Below are 13,657 nucleotides of genomic sequence, written 5' to 3' on the forward strand. Positions count from 1 at the left end.
CTTCAGGGAGTTCCCATTGTGGCTTAGCGGGTTAGGAACCCAACTAGTATCCATGAGGATTCGGGTTTGAGCCCCGCCTCGCTCAGGGGGTTAAGGATCCAGCATTGCTTGAGCTATAGTGTAGCTCACAGATGTGGCTTGGATCTGGCGGCATGGCTGTGGCTGCAGTGTAGGCCAGCAGCTGCAGCTCCAATGTTTCAACCCCTAATCTGGGAACTTCTACAAGCCACAGGTATGGCCCTAAACAGCAAAATAAAATAAAATAAAAGCTTCATAGAGGAAGAACTTGCGGTTGTTCCCAAGGAACTTGTAAATAACGTCCAAGACCCCAGCCTATTCTAGCTGCTCAGACAAAGGTTGGCCCACTCTTTCCGTAAAGGGCCAGATAATAAATTCATCTTTATAGCCCATATGCCCTCTACTGCAGCTACTTAATTGTGCTGTGGTGTGAAAGCAGCCTTAGACACCACATGAATAAATGTGACTGTGTCCCAATAAAACTTTATTGACAAAAGCAGGCAACAGACTGGATGTGTCCAACGGGCTATAGTTTGTCACGCCTGCACTCAAACACACAGCAATGAACTTTCACACGGACGCAGCGGGCTGATCAGATGTTGGAAATGGCAGAAGGGCTTCATTCAATGGGAAGAGGGTTGGATGAAGAAGCACTGAATAATAAGGAGAGCAACAGAGGAAATATCTAGACTAGGCAATTCCTATGGCCCCCTATCACTCCGAAATTCCAAAGGGTTTGGTCGAGTAACTATAAACCATACAGGTGTTTTGAGTTTTCTTCCAGATATAAGAATGAAATTAGAGTCCCGTTAGAATTTTCATCTATGTATTCTCTGCCAAAATTCTAGAAGAGCTACAAATTCTAGTAGGCCACAGAGAGGCCTTACCTGTGATAGCTCCTAGGTTCTCTGAAATAACCAATGAAGAGGACTTTAAGTCTGATGGTCAGTGACCTATCCATAACACCAGGCTTATCACAATGAGGGGGCGTGTACTGACGGGGAATTCTTCAAATAATTCTTCCCTGAGACAGAAGACAGTCAAAATACAAGGGCTGCATCTTGGGAAATCCTGGTCGTCATAAGCAGTAATGACTTTAGAATATGCTACTTTGTAGTGCTGCTCAAATGCTTCTTTCCCAGTGTTTTAAGATGCCCAGGATTTATTTTAATCAGCTATGATAAAGTGATGGACACAGGTACAACTGCCTTTGAAAGAGAAGTTTATTACTTATCATTCCCAATGGGAGGAGGTCCACCATGCCACACACAACCACACAAGGAAGCCCAGGGTTGATCAGGAGGCAGGAGTGAGGGGAAGTCACCCTGAGCAAAAGCACTTAATGTGTTTTATCTGAGAGGGAAGGGGTGAGGCACTGAGCAGGTTTAGGGTTGGGTACCTGAATCATCTCAGTGGCCTCTTATTTGGTCCTCCGGTGATTTAGGACAAGTGGCGAAAGCAGAGGGTAGGGGTGTGGAGGCAGAATTGCTTAGTGGGCATGTCAAAGGCACACTCTCAGGCAAGTTGTTTGCTCTCTCAAGAAATTATCTCTCTAAACGTAGAAAGGGCTGTCCCTCTCCCAGGTCTTCAAGGCCCCAAGAAGTCAAAACATCATAAAATAGAGAAATATAACACATGATTAATACACCCAGCCCCTGGAAATTTTTGTTCTAAATGTCTGGACAGAAGAACCAATAGCCTGAAAGAGTTTTAATCCTTTGAAGAAGGTCGTGTGTGCTGAAAGAGTTGTCATCTCTTTAGAAAATCCCCCCTTCGCACTTGGGTGGCTATAGTCCAAGCTGCAGAGCGAGGCCCACACTAAAGCAGTGGGAGCAGCAGAGCTTAGATACTGACAAGAACCATAACAGTTCATAAGGAAAAGGTGTTCAGTCAACATGAACCATGCCCTTGGGAGTTGTGCAGTGCACTACCTGCACAGCTGTACACCCCAGCCCTGAGCGTAAATGACCCAGGACACATGGGAAAGGCAGAGTATATCAGTCAAGATTTTTAGTTATGGACGACAAATCAACTGGCTCATTTAAGCAGAAAATATATGCGGCAGTTCACAGGTTGGTCAGAGAGTCGTACAGTCGTACAGCCAGAGAAGATACCCATCTACAACACAGAATTCTTCCAGCAGAAATACTGCTCTGTTGACTTCCACTTCTCAACACCTTCATGCTAGGGGACCAGATACTAGCATCAGAAACTCTGCACATCTGCCTCAGAGGAGCAAAGGCCCCCCCACAATGGGACTGAAGGAGTTCAGGACATGCCACCCCCAAATAGGCCGAGTTGGTGCACTGAATATTTTGAGCCCTAGGCCCTCGGAAAACACCAAATACAAGGAAAGTCTTTCTCTGAACTCCCCTTACCTGCCCAGAGACAGCTCCTCCGAAGGAGCTTGGTTGTCATAAATCCCCTCCCTGGGAGATTCATCAACTAGGGAAGATGGACCCATCACAGAAAGAGGAGACCAGAAGTCGGCACCCATTCAAAGAGACTTCATCACAAATTATCAGCCCTCCCATGTTTCTTCTAAGGGCTCATTCATCTTTCCTAAAAATCAACATTCCCCCTCCCCCTGCTAAGAGGCCTACATCCCCCTCCCCCATCCTTATTAAGATGGTATTTAAGCCTGAATTCTAAGCCACCTCTTTGAGTTACTTGTTTTTCCTGGGTGTCTCCCTTGTATACATGAGATGTACATGTTAATTACCAGTTTGTTTTTCTCTCGTCAATCTGTGTTTTATCACAGGGATCTCAGCCAAGAACTCAGAAGGCTAGAGCGAAAGTATTTTTCCTCCCTTACAAGAGCCAAATATCTCTGCCACTGTGCTTGCCAGAAGATCAAATCCCTAAATCATATGAGTCTTAAATGCCAGGGAAACTGGGCAGAATAGGTCTTAAATTTCAGACTCTCTAGCTCCGGAAAGCAGACTAAAAGGGATTGAAATCTGCACTACACAAGCCAGCTTGCACTACCTGTCATAGTAAAGAATGAGGCTTAGGGCTCAAGGAACAAAACCAGGGATTAGAAGCAGCTGCCACTGAGATTATCCCCTGAGGTCTGGATTGTCCCTAGGCTGGTGCAGGCTGGGAAGCAAGGGGTGAATAACCTGAAGTTAGAAGCACCAAAATCTTTTAAATAGACTGCATGTTGCCAATAGACCTACTCCGGAAACAATGACCTAAATCACGAGCTAAGTGCCACATATAATATTTACAACTTAAAGAATCCCATTGCGAATCCTTTTGCAAAGTGAATAACCATCCTCCTATATTTTTTTCATGTGCAGCTGGGTTTAATATATTGAGCTTTCTTAAATCAAGGTATACGATCCCTTTGGAACCTTTAAAAGAATGGAACGTCACAAATCTCCTGAAAGCAGGCCATAAAAAGTCACAGTTTTGACATAACAGGCACGACATAACGGCAGAATGGAAACTGGCAACTGGCAATGCCATCGTTAAGTTCCTTGCCTTCCAAATGAAAAACTGGAACTCATCAGCTTGGACGTGGCGGGACAGATCTGTGTGATCTGAATACCTGGCTGTGTCCACCTGGTAGCTAAAGACCTCAGAGCATCAGCTGGAGCAGAGATCAGGGGCCCGCATTCACCTGTGCGCTATAAATACTCAGGGGCTGAATGGGAGGCACAGGTACTTAACGCTCTCACCAGAAGCAGCTCGCAGATGGTAATTAACGCCTCACACTGTCCCCCAACACACAAAGCAGATTTGCTACAGTGGCAGCAATGCTGATTCCTGATTTCTTTTCTTTTTTTTTTTTTAAATTTTTGCCCAGAGAGCCGGAGGCCAAACATTGTGAGCGATTTCTCTGCCAGTTCGCTCCAATCTCAGCGCATAACGGAGACTGGTTTCTCCTTAATAGATTCGTGTCCTCCTTCCCCTGTGCCTTGTCGAATAACAGCACGCTCCAAGCCATAAGGGAGGCGTCCACGCTTGCCCCCCTCCCTCACACGTCCAACAGTAGGGAGGGGGCTTGTTTATGACCCAGTCTGGAGCAGAATCAAATTATTTATGCACCATTTAGATGCAAATGTATCATTCATTTAGCAAACACGTGGCATATGCAGACAATTTAGCCAAACAATGGCTCTATAAGGACACCCCTGCTGATCTTTGAAATGGCAACTGTGCCTTTTCAAAGGGGATTTGGATTTCCTCTGAATTGATCAAACTTGACAAGTAATTTCTACCTAATGTTCTGGCTAGCCTCCTCTCTCTTCCCCATCTGTAGGTGAGAAATCCTATTTTCTGCTAGTGACGGGGAAACGCAAAAAGGCTCCAGACACAGGTTAAGGAAGAGGAGGAGCTTCTGTGCCCAGGACGAGGTGGCCGCAGCAAAGCAAAAACCACTCTGAAGGATCTATTTTGTTCGGTAGCTTTGAAATGCACAAAATACTTCCTTTCGATCCACGCCCCATCCCCCAACCCATTTATGCTTCCTGAGCTGGGGCCGGAGAGGAGGCTGTGAAGACGTCTAGGCCATCTCTGTACAAAGAGAGAGCGAGTTCTCACCCACCTGCTCCAATGAGCCTCTTGGTCCCCGGCTGGGGATTGTAAACCCATTGCTGTTTCAACAACTCTCGGAATCAATGAAAACCGTTTTAGGGGGAAAAGACACCAGATTTGCAAACTCGCCTCGCCCGGAGTTTATCATCAAACCGTCAGCTTGATTCAGTTGTAGTAAACAATTGGGTGAATAGGAGAAAAGCCAGGTGAGAAGCCCAGCAGGTGTAAAATGGAATTAGATGAAAATTTCTGGGAGGGACTGAGGGGCTGTGCTGCCTTCGAATCAACTCACTGATCAGCCTCTATGTATTCTCATCTCATGAGGAAAACCTACATGGGTTTCTGTCCTGGGACCAGGCAGGTGGCCTTTTAAAAATATATATATATCACATTTTTCTTTGTCCTTATCCACAAGGAAAAACCTCTCTGATCTGCTCACTGCCTCCTCAAGGAGACTTAGCCCAATAGAATCTTCCACCAATTCCAGGAGATCCTTCGGCCTGGTCATTAGAAAGCAATAATTAAATTGCCAGTGTGTGCTTTAATTGGGTTACCTCTGTTTTACTAGAAGACTGGTCACCTAGATTCAACTGACAGTAATAAAGCAGTAATGTTGTGTACCAGGAACACTGGAGCAGACGTCTTTTAAATCTTTTTTTAAAATTTTTTTCGTCTTTTTGCCTTTTCTAGGGCTGCTACCATGGCATATGGAGATTCCCAGGCTAGGGGTCGAATAGGAGCTGTAGCCACCGGCCTATGCCAGAGTCACAACAACGTGGGATCCGAGCCATGTCTGCAACCTACACCATAGCTCACAGCAATGCTGGATCCTTAACCCACTGAGCAAGGCCAGGGATCGAACCCACAACTCATGGTTCCTAGTCGCATTCGTTAACCACTGCGCCACGACGGGAACTCCAGAGGTATTTTAAATCTCTTAAGGAAAAAACAAACAAACAAACAAAAACCCTTGACATTGATATTAGTTCAACAAATTCTATAAAATGTCTTGGGTATAATTCTCCAAGTGTTTTTTTTTTTTTTTTTTTTTTTTTTTTTTTTGTCTTTTTTGTTTTTTTTGGTATTTCTTGGGCTGCTCCCGCGGCATATGGAGGTCCCAGGCTAGGGGTTGAATCGGAGCTGCAGCCACCGGCCTACGCCAGAGCCACAGCAATGCTGGATCTGAGCCGCGTCTGCAACCTACACCACAGCTCACGGCAATGCCAGATCATTAACCCACTGAGCAAGGGCAGGGCTGGAACCCGCAACCTCATGGTTCCTAGTCAGATTAGTTAACCGCTGCACCACGACGAGAACTCCTCCAAGTTCTTAATAAACTCACATTGTATGAATTGTAATTTACCTTCTCTATCCCTACCTCCTGTCCCCATCCACCCCATAACACACACACACACACACACACACACACACACACACACACACACACACACACACGGTATCTGAGTTTCCCACTCCTTGCTTAGGTGGACCCTTAAAACCTGCTGCTTTGACTCCCTTAACCTCGAATGCCTTCCTTTACCTGTGTTCTAGCTTCATCCCTCGCATCACAAATGACCACTTTCTTGCCACATTCAGGGGCCTCTTCTTTTACTCAAACTCTCTGCCAAACTGGTGTCGTGGGCGCTCATGGATTTCCGGGCAATTTCCGAGCCCCGCACAGAGAGGGCCACTCTGCGTCTCAAACTCAGCTTTACCCAAAGTCAAGGCAGATGGGCTTCCTCTACCTACAGGCACATCCCCATGGAACCTTCCATCCTTGGGTTCCCCCACCTCTGGCAAGGCAGCGCTCTCTTCTCGGTTTCCTAGACTAGAAACCCAGAAGCATCTTAACACCTTCCTTATTCTCCTCTGGCTTTTTCGGTCCCCCTTGGTACCCCTCGGTTCTTCCTTACATTGGTTCCCTCCAAGAACTGTCCTGCATCTCAGAAAATCATATCACGAAGGGCAGTAGCACTCAAGGTGTGCAAATCGCCATGGAAAGAGCTCCCCTTTACAGGATGCTGTATTTGCTGTTGGCACTTCACAGTGATTTTAGTACGGATGAAAATATCTGACTACTTCATATTGAGATGCATGTTATTTGAGTATAAATGTCTTCCCGGTGTTTCTGCTTTATGCTACACTTAGTGTGGTATAATTTCTGTAATTATGGGAGTAGGTTAGATTACTCACAGGCTTCATTTCAAGCAGGATTGATAAACACTTATCTAATCTTTCCTTTCCAGGCCCACTGCTCTGTTGCAATTGCTTACTTAGCTACTAAAATTTGCATCCATCCCCTACCCCACTGCACGCCAACTTCTTGCCTCTCCAGTCCTCCTTTGATCAGAAAGGTGAACCTGGAGTTCCCATTGTGGCTATTGGAAACGAATCTGACTAATATCCATGAGGATGCAGGTTTGATCCCTGGCCTTGCTCAGTGGGTTAAGGATCCAGTGTTGCCATGAGTTGTGGTGTAGGTTACAGATGTGGCTTGGATCCTGCATTGCCATGACTATGGTGTAGGCCAGCAGCTGTAGCTCCGATTCGAACCTCCACATGCCACACCTGTGGCCGGGGAAGGAAGAAGGAAAAGAATGGAGAAAAGAAAGGTGACTCTTACGTAGCACGTCAGACTGTGTCACTGTCCTCCTTCAAAACCTCCCCACTGGGAGTTCCCGTCGTGGCGCAGTGGTTAACGAATCCGACTAGGAACCATGAGGTTGCGGGTTCGGTCCCTGCCCTTGCTCAGTGGGTTAACGATCCGGCGTTGCCGTGAGCTGTGGTGTAGGCTGCAGACGCGGCTCGGATCCCGCGTTGCTGTGGCTCTGGCGTAGGCCGGTGGCTACAGCTCTGATTCAACCCCTAGCCTGGGAACCTCCATATGCCGCGGGAGCGGCCCAAGAAATAGCAACAACAACAACAAAAGACAAAAAAAAAAAAAAAGACAAAAAAAAAACCTCCCCACTGTCTTAAGAGGCAAGTCTAACTCTTGAGCATGGCGTGCAAAGCTCTCGCCCGGGGGTCGATACCACTTTTCAGGCTGTGTCCCTCCACTCAGTCTATGCTTCAGACACTGGGGTGTGTTTAGTCCTCTGGTCCTCGGCTTATTCTGTTCCCTCGATCTGAACTGCCTATCCCTCCTGCAAGCATCCGTGCAAGAGTGACCCCTCAGTGAAACCTGCCAGCCCCCAGGTCCCTCACTCCCCTGAACACTTTACTTAGACCCATTCAAGGACCTGGTTCATCCTTCCTCCAACCACCGTTCCGTGATTACATGCCGCTCCCCTAATGGGTGTCCCTGAGCCAGGACTGCCTCCTTTTCCTCTGTATCCTCCTCTGCACAGAGCACGTGGACATGGTGTGTGCTCTGCACCTCCAGCCCAGCTTTGATCCAAAGTCAATGTTGACTCTGCTTGCACACAAGCCTCATCCTTCTTGTATAAGTCAGAGCCAAGACGGGTGGACCAGCATATATGGCAAGGCAGGAACATCTTGAGAGCCTAGATTAGAGGGAAAGCAAGAATGTGGCATCAAGTTGTCCTACTTCTCTGCCCCGTGTGGGAGGAGGGCACCAGAGGGAAAGGAGAGGGAGAAGGAGCACCCACTGTTAACACTCAAAGCGGGTGGGGCGCAGGGGAGATGGCAGCCATGGTGAATGCGAGAGGGAGAGACAGGGAGCTCCCGATGTAGCTCAGAGGAAATGAATCTGACTTGCATCCATGAGGACTCGGGTTCCATCCCTGACCTCGCTCAGTGGGTTAAGGATCCAGCATTGCCTGTGAGCTGTGGTTTAGGTTACAGACGTGGCTCAGATCTGGGGTTGCTATGGCTGTGGTGTAGGCTGGCAGCTCCAGCTCCCATTCAGCCCCTAGCCCGGGCACTGCCATGTGCCATGGGTGCGGTCCTAAAAAGACAAAAACAAAAAGGAGAGAACAGATTTTGGAGGGTCATTACTGCCTCTGCCACACAGGCATTGACTCACTATTTACTGTGTGCTGAGCATAAGGCTTGGTACTTTATTGGCAAAGCATGACCTCAAAGACAGATGCTCTTGGAGCCCAGAAATAAAACCACACACCTACCGTCAACTAAACTCTGACAAAGGAGGCAAGAACATGCAATGGAGAAAAGAGTCTCTTTTGCAAGTGGTGTGGGGAAAATTGGACAGCTGCTGTAAAACAACCCTGTAGAAAAATTGTCAATGGCATGAGCAAAAGCTCATGGCCCCATCTCCAGTGAGGAAAGTAACTGAATACGTGTATATGAAAACCATCACTAAAGAGCTAAAAATGAGTGCCTTGCAGGGGGAGTGGGCTATATGGTGGTTTACGTTATATTCTGTATTGTCAACATTTTTTCTTTTTCTTTTTTTGACTTTTTAGGGACACACCTGCAGCATAAGGGCCTTCTCAGGCTAGGGGTATAATTGAAGCTGTAGCTGCTGCCACAGCCACAGCCACAGCCAGGCCAGTGCCAAGGCACATCTGCCACCTACACCATAGCTCAAGGCAAGGACCGAGAGAGGCCAGGAATCCAACACACATCCTCATGGATACTTAGTCGGGTTACTGCTGAGCCACAGTGGGAACTCCCTGTCACCATTTTCTAAAATGAAAATATTCTTATTACCAGGTATCTCACATACTGTTTTCGTTTGTTTGTTTCTAAAGAGGCAAGGGTCTATTTACAGATGAGTAGACACATCCTTCCAGGGAAGGCGCTGGGCACAGGCGGTGGGCGTCGCCAGGGCTGCCGAAGCAGGGGAGGGGCCTGGCTAAGTACCTCGCCCTCAGCCACACTCATGAAGGGACCAGGGGTCCAGAGCCTGCATGGAAGAAAGGTTCATGGGACTCAGAGCGGGGGAACAGCTGACCACACGGCTGCCAATTCCAGAAAGCCCTTATAATCCTAGATCTGCGCACAAAAGGAGCCAGAGACCTGTTCCATCAACGGGGAAGGAGCCATGGGCGTAATTCAGAGGCTATGATGAAAGTTCCAGCAGCTTCTCTGATTAAAACCGCAAATCCACAACCCTCCACCTAATCCCTCGGTGAAAAGGGAAGATTAGCACCAGTCCGCAGCCCTGATAACTCCTTCTATGCCTTTAAGTTGCATGGTAAAATTTCAGGCATCTCCCAGGAGACCCCGAGCCGGGCTATTGCCGTTGCTTTCCCGCTAATTGGAAAACTATAATAAGAAAGTAAACATTGCTGATTCCATAATAACCTGAATAAAAGAGCAGCCTGCCTTGTGCTCCCTGATTACTCTATTCTTTTACTAAATACACTTGCAGGGTTTGAAAGGATGAGTGATGGAGGCTATTGTAAGCCCCTGATGTCACTGCATTTTTCATTATATTAAAACAATAACATTGGTGCTGGGGGTGATCGTTTGGTCCAGAAAACCTGACGCTTGCAGGCTGGGCTGGAGGCTTTGCAAATTTGAATGACTCCTTTTGGGGACATAAAGACATGTAGCTTTCTTTGCCCCCAACTGAAGCGTTAAACCACAGCGGGAGAGGAGGCAGCATGCGCACAGGTGCCTCTGGGAGGCTGTTGTTTTTTCTCCCCTTTTTGTTCCAACCCACTTCATGTCCTTCAGGTCTGGAGTCTGCAGTGTCTTGAGAGGCTATGGCTATGAGCGCAAGAGGGCAGGGGAAGTCCATGGGGCAGGAAGGGGCTGCAGTGGATGGTGCCCCTGTCCCCACCCTGTTCTGAACTTGGTCACGAGGTCCAGAGAGCTGTTCGATGGCTGGAGCCCCCCTGCTCTTCCTGGGAAAGACCCCAACCACCACCACGCCATTGAAGAAACTACATTCCCAGCCCTGGGGGACAGTTATCTGTCAAATGAGACAGGGGCCCAAGGACCCCTATGCAAAATCCACTGATTTCCTATTTTCCCAGCATTGTCTGTAAGGCTGCTTTAATCACTGAGTTCTGTAGAGTTAGTGAAGCGTAGGAGTGAGCGAGAGCCGTGCAAAACACTGCCCCCAAAAGAGGATATTTACTCTCATTCAATCACTCGACATTGCTGCTTCTCACATTCACTACACAAAGGTATTAAAACATTCCAGGGCTATTAAAATAGTGGACGATATTAACGGAAATATAATGGAATGATATGCTTTCAAAAGCATCCAATTCAACACACTCAGAAAAAGCATTAATGATGTTTTAATGACATGTCCGCTTGCGGTAATTTTACAGGGACTGATTATCTTCATTCCAAAAAACCGTGCGAATAATTGTCTCCACAGCGATGCAAGGTAGTTAGGGAGGTGTGTGTTACTAAAAAACCCAGTCCACAATAGGCCACGATCATTATTTTTCTAAGGGTGGCAGGGGTGTTAACTGTGAAGCTGTCTAAGGCTTTACACAAAAGAATACATTTTCATGGGTTGTCGATTGGAGATAAAATTACAGGTGCACTTACAGTGTGACAGAGGGTTCCTCTGACAAATGCAAAGTAAATTTCACGGCAGAGGATATAGCAGATGACACCATTTCCCTTTACCTGGAACGAGCACTAGACAACGAGCCACACTTGAACTGAAGAGAGGGAGCAGGCTCAGGAATAAGCCAGGAGCCCCCCCAGCAGGTGTGCCTTAGCCTGAAAGCAAGACAAGAGGACAGGCTGAAGGATGGCATATAGCGGGGGTGGGGCAGGGGAGAAGATGCTGCTGGACAGGTGTGTGGAGGCCCTGGGCATCGTCCTTCATTTGGCCTAATCCCCAAGGTCGTCTTATTCCAGTGAAACCTGCAAGCTGGCACTGTCCACAACTTTTAGGAAGACGTTTCCCCTACGCACGACCACTCTCCTCCATACCATCATAAGAGCTAAAGCTTACCAAAGCGCCCTTCTCGAGTTTTAATAGGCATGTGAATCAGCTCGGGTCCTTGTTAAAAAGCAGACTCCGATCTGATCAGTTTGGGTTGGGGCTCGAGGTTCCTGCATTTCTAATAAGTTCATGGCTGTCACGGATGTGCCTGGTCCACAGACCACACTTTGAGGAGCAGCATTTCAGTGTTACCATGAGTTAGGCACTGTTACGGGTGCTTTTTGCATAGTATGTATGCGTCACAGCAAACCTCTTAAGTAGGTGCGATTGTTTTTCTCCCCTTTTGTAAGACATGCAGGCACAGAGAGGTTAAGTAACTTGGCTAAGGTCACACAGCCAATAGGGAACAGAACCAGGATTGGATCCCCAGCAGTCAAGTGCCAGAATCTGACTTTGAAAAATCAGTTTTAATTCTTAGAGCTAGAACTACTCCTCATTATACCCCTATCCCACAATAAAGCCATGTACAGGTTCTGCTTTCTGCCTGTAGACATTTCTTCAACACATTTATTATGACCCACCTGGGACCACAATATGCACTGGATAAACTTGCACTTCCAACTCCCCCAAGGGAAGGGAAGGGAAGGGAAGAAAAGGGAAACTCAGTTTTTTTAAGCTAATACATGATTGGCCTTGTACACATGTTACCTCATTTAACCCTCACAACCACCTGAAATACAGGTGATAGTTTCCCCGTTTTAAAGCTGCATTAGACCCTGTCCAAGGTCACAGAGCTCGTGGAGTTGGCATTTGAACTTAACTATTCCTGACTCCAAAGCTGCTGTTTTCCCCATATACTGTTGTTTCTGTTATGCAGGTATTGCTGTGAAACTCCCCCGAAACTTAGTGGCATAAAACATCCATGTGATTATACTCAAGGATTCTGTAGAACAGGATTCAGAAAGGGCACAATGGAGAAGGTTCTTGGCACCCTGATGTCTGGAGGACCCACCGCCAAGAGGGGTTCTCGGCTTCACATCTGGTGCCTGGGTCAGGAAGGCTTAAGGATGTTCAGCTGGGACCGTCCTTTGGAGCATCTCCATGTGGCCTCTCCAGCATGGCAGTCTCAGGATAGCCAGACTACACAGCGGCTCAGGGCTGCAGACTGTTTCCACGTTTAATGACTTAAGCCTGGAAGTCACATGGCATCACTTCACACTATAGTCACAGAGCCTGCCCAGATTCAAGGGAGGGGACATAGACCCCCACCTCTCAATGGGGGGATGTGTCAAAGGACTTGTGACCATGTTGTAAAACCATCAGGATCACTTTCACCCAGAGGAACCACCTTCACATGTGGCCCCTGCCTTCTGGAACCACACAGAAGACTCGAGAACTCAATCCATGAGAATATCAACCAAGACAACATGGATCTACTTGGAGCCCACTTGAAAGAGTGAGTCACTGATGGCTGGAAGGTATCCATGGCATGAGCTCACCTTTAATGCCACCTGTGGGAGAGCTATAAGGACCGTATTACAGGAAATCACGGGCCTGGCAATGGCCACAGACTTTCCCCCACTAACACTCAGTGCTGCTGTTGGATCTTAACACCGAGGATATTGCCAATGCGCAGTAACAGCTTCCCACCCATCCACGTCTTTTTTGGATCCACCTCCTCACCGCAGGCAGAGGCTCCTAGATCAGGTGGGATGGGATAAAAGCGTCCACATGGGGTTCACATAATCCAATCCCCCAGACAGGCCTTGGCTTCCAGGGGACACTCAGTGGGGACATTTGATCACCAAGAAGGAGATCCTCTAGAGCGTACGGTCACCTTCCGCCCCCCCTTGGAATTTCATATCACAAAACCCATGGCCCTGAAAGCCTGACAAGGAGCCAGAGGGAGCCATTCCCCGTTCAATATGGCAGGCGGGTGAGAAGGGGGCATGTAACTGATGGGGAGTTGATTAGGCAGGAAGCCATTTAATCGATCTGAGCAGGCGCTGCAGACCACGCATGCAGAACTCAAGCAGAAACAATCGGCATGTGAGAAATACCTCCTCAACAAGTAATTTGGTGCTCTTTCCCCATGCAACGTGGACTTATATTGATTTCGGCTTAACAACCTCCATCTAATATTTAGAGCTTCTAACAAAACGGAAGCCTCCCTCCCTTTCTTCCTTCCTAATCCTTCTTTCTTGCCTTCCTTCCTTCCGCCCCTCCTTCCTTCCTTCCCTTCTTCTTTCCTTCCTTCCCTCCCTCCCTCCTTCCTTCCCTCCCTCCCTCCTTCCTTCTTGCCTTCCTTCCTAATCC

General features: G+C 47.7%; 1 long non-coding RNA gene across 2 annotated transcripts in view; it reads right to left on the reverse strand.

Annotated features, from left to right (window-relative positions):
* LOC110255813 overlaps positions 1 to 13,657 on the reverse strand; it is a 115,489-nt gene that overhangs the window by 77,248 nt on the left and 24,584 nt on the right. The gene's annotated exons all lie outside the window — the stretch shown is intronic.

This window comes from Sus scrofa, chromosome 11, assembly GCF_000003025.6.
Source record: "Sus scrofa isolate TJ Tabasco breed Duroc chromosome 11, Sscrofa11.1, whole genome shotgun sequence".
Lineage (NCBI taxonomy): Eukaryota > Metazoa > Chordata > Mammalia > Artiodactyla > Suidae > Sus > Sus scrofa.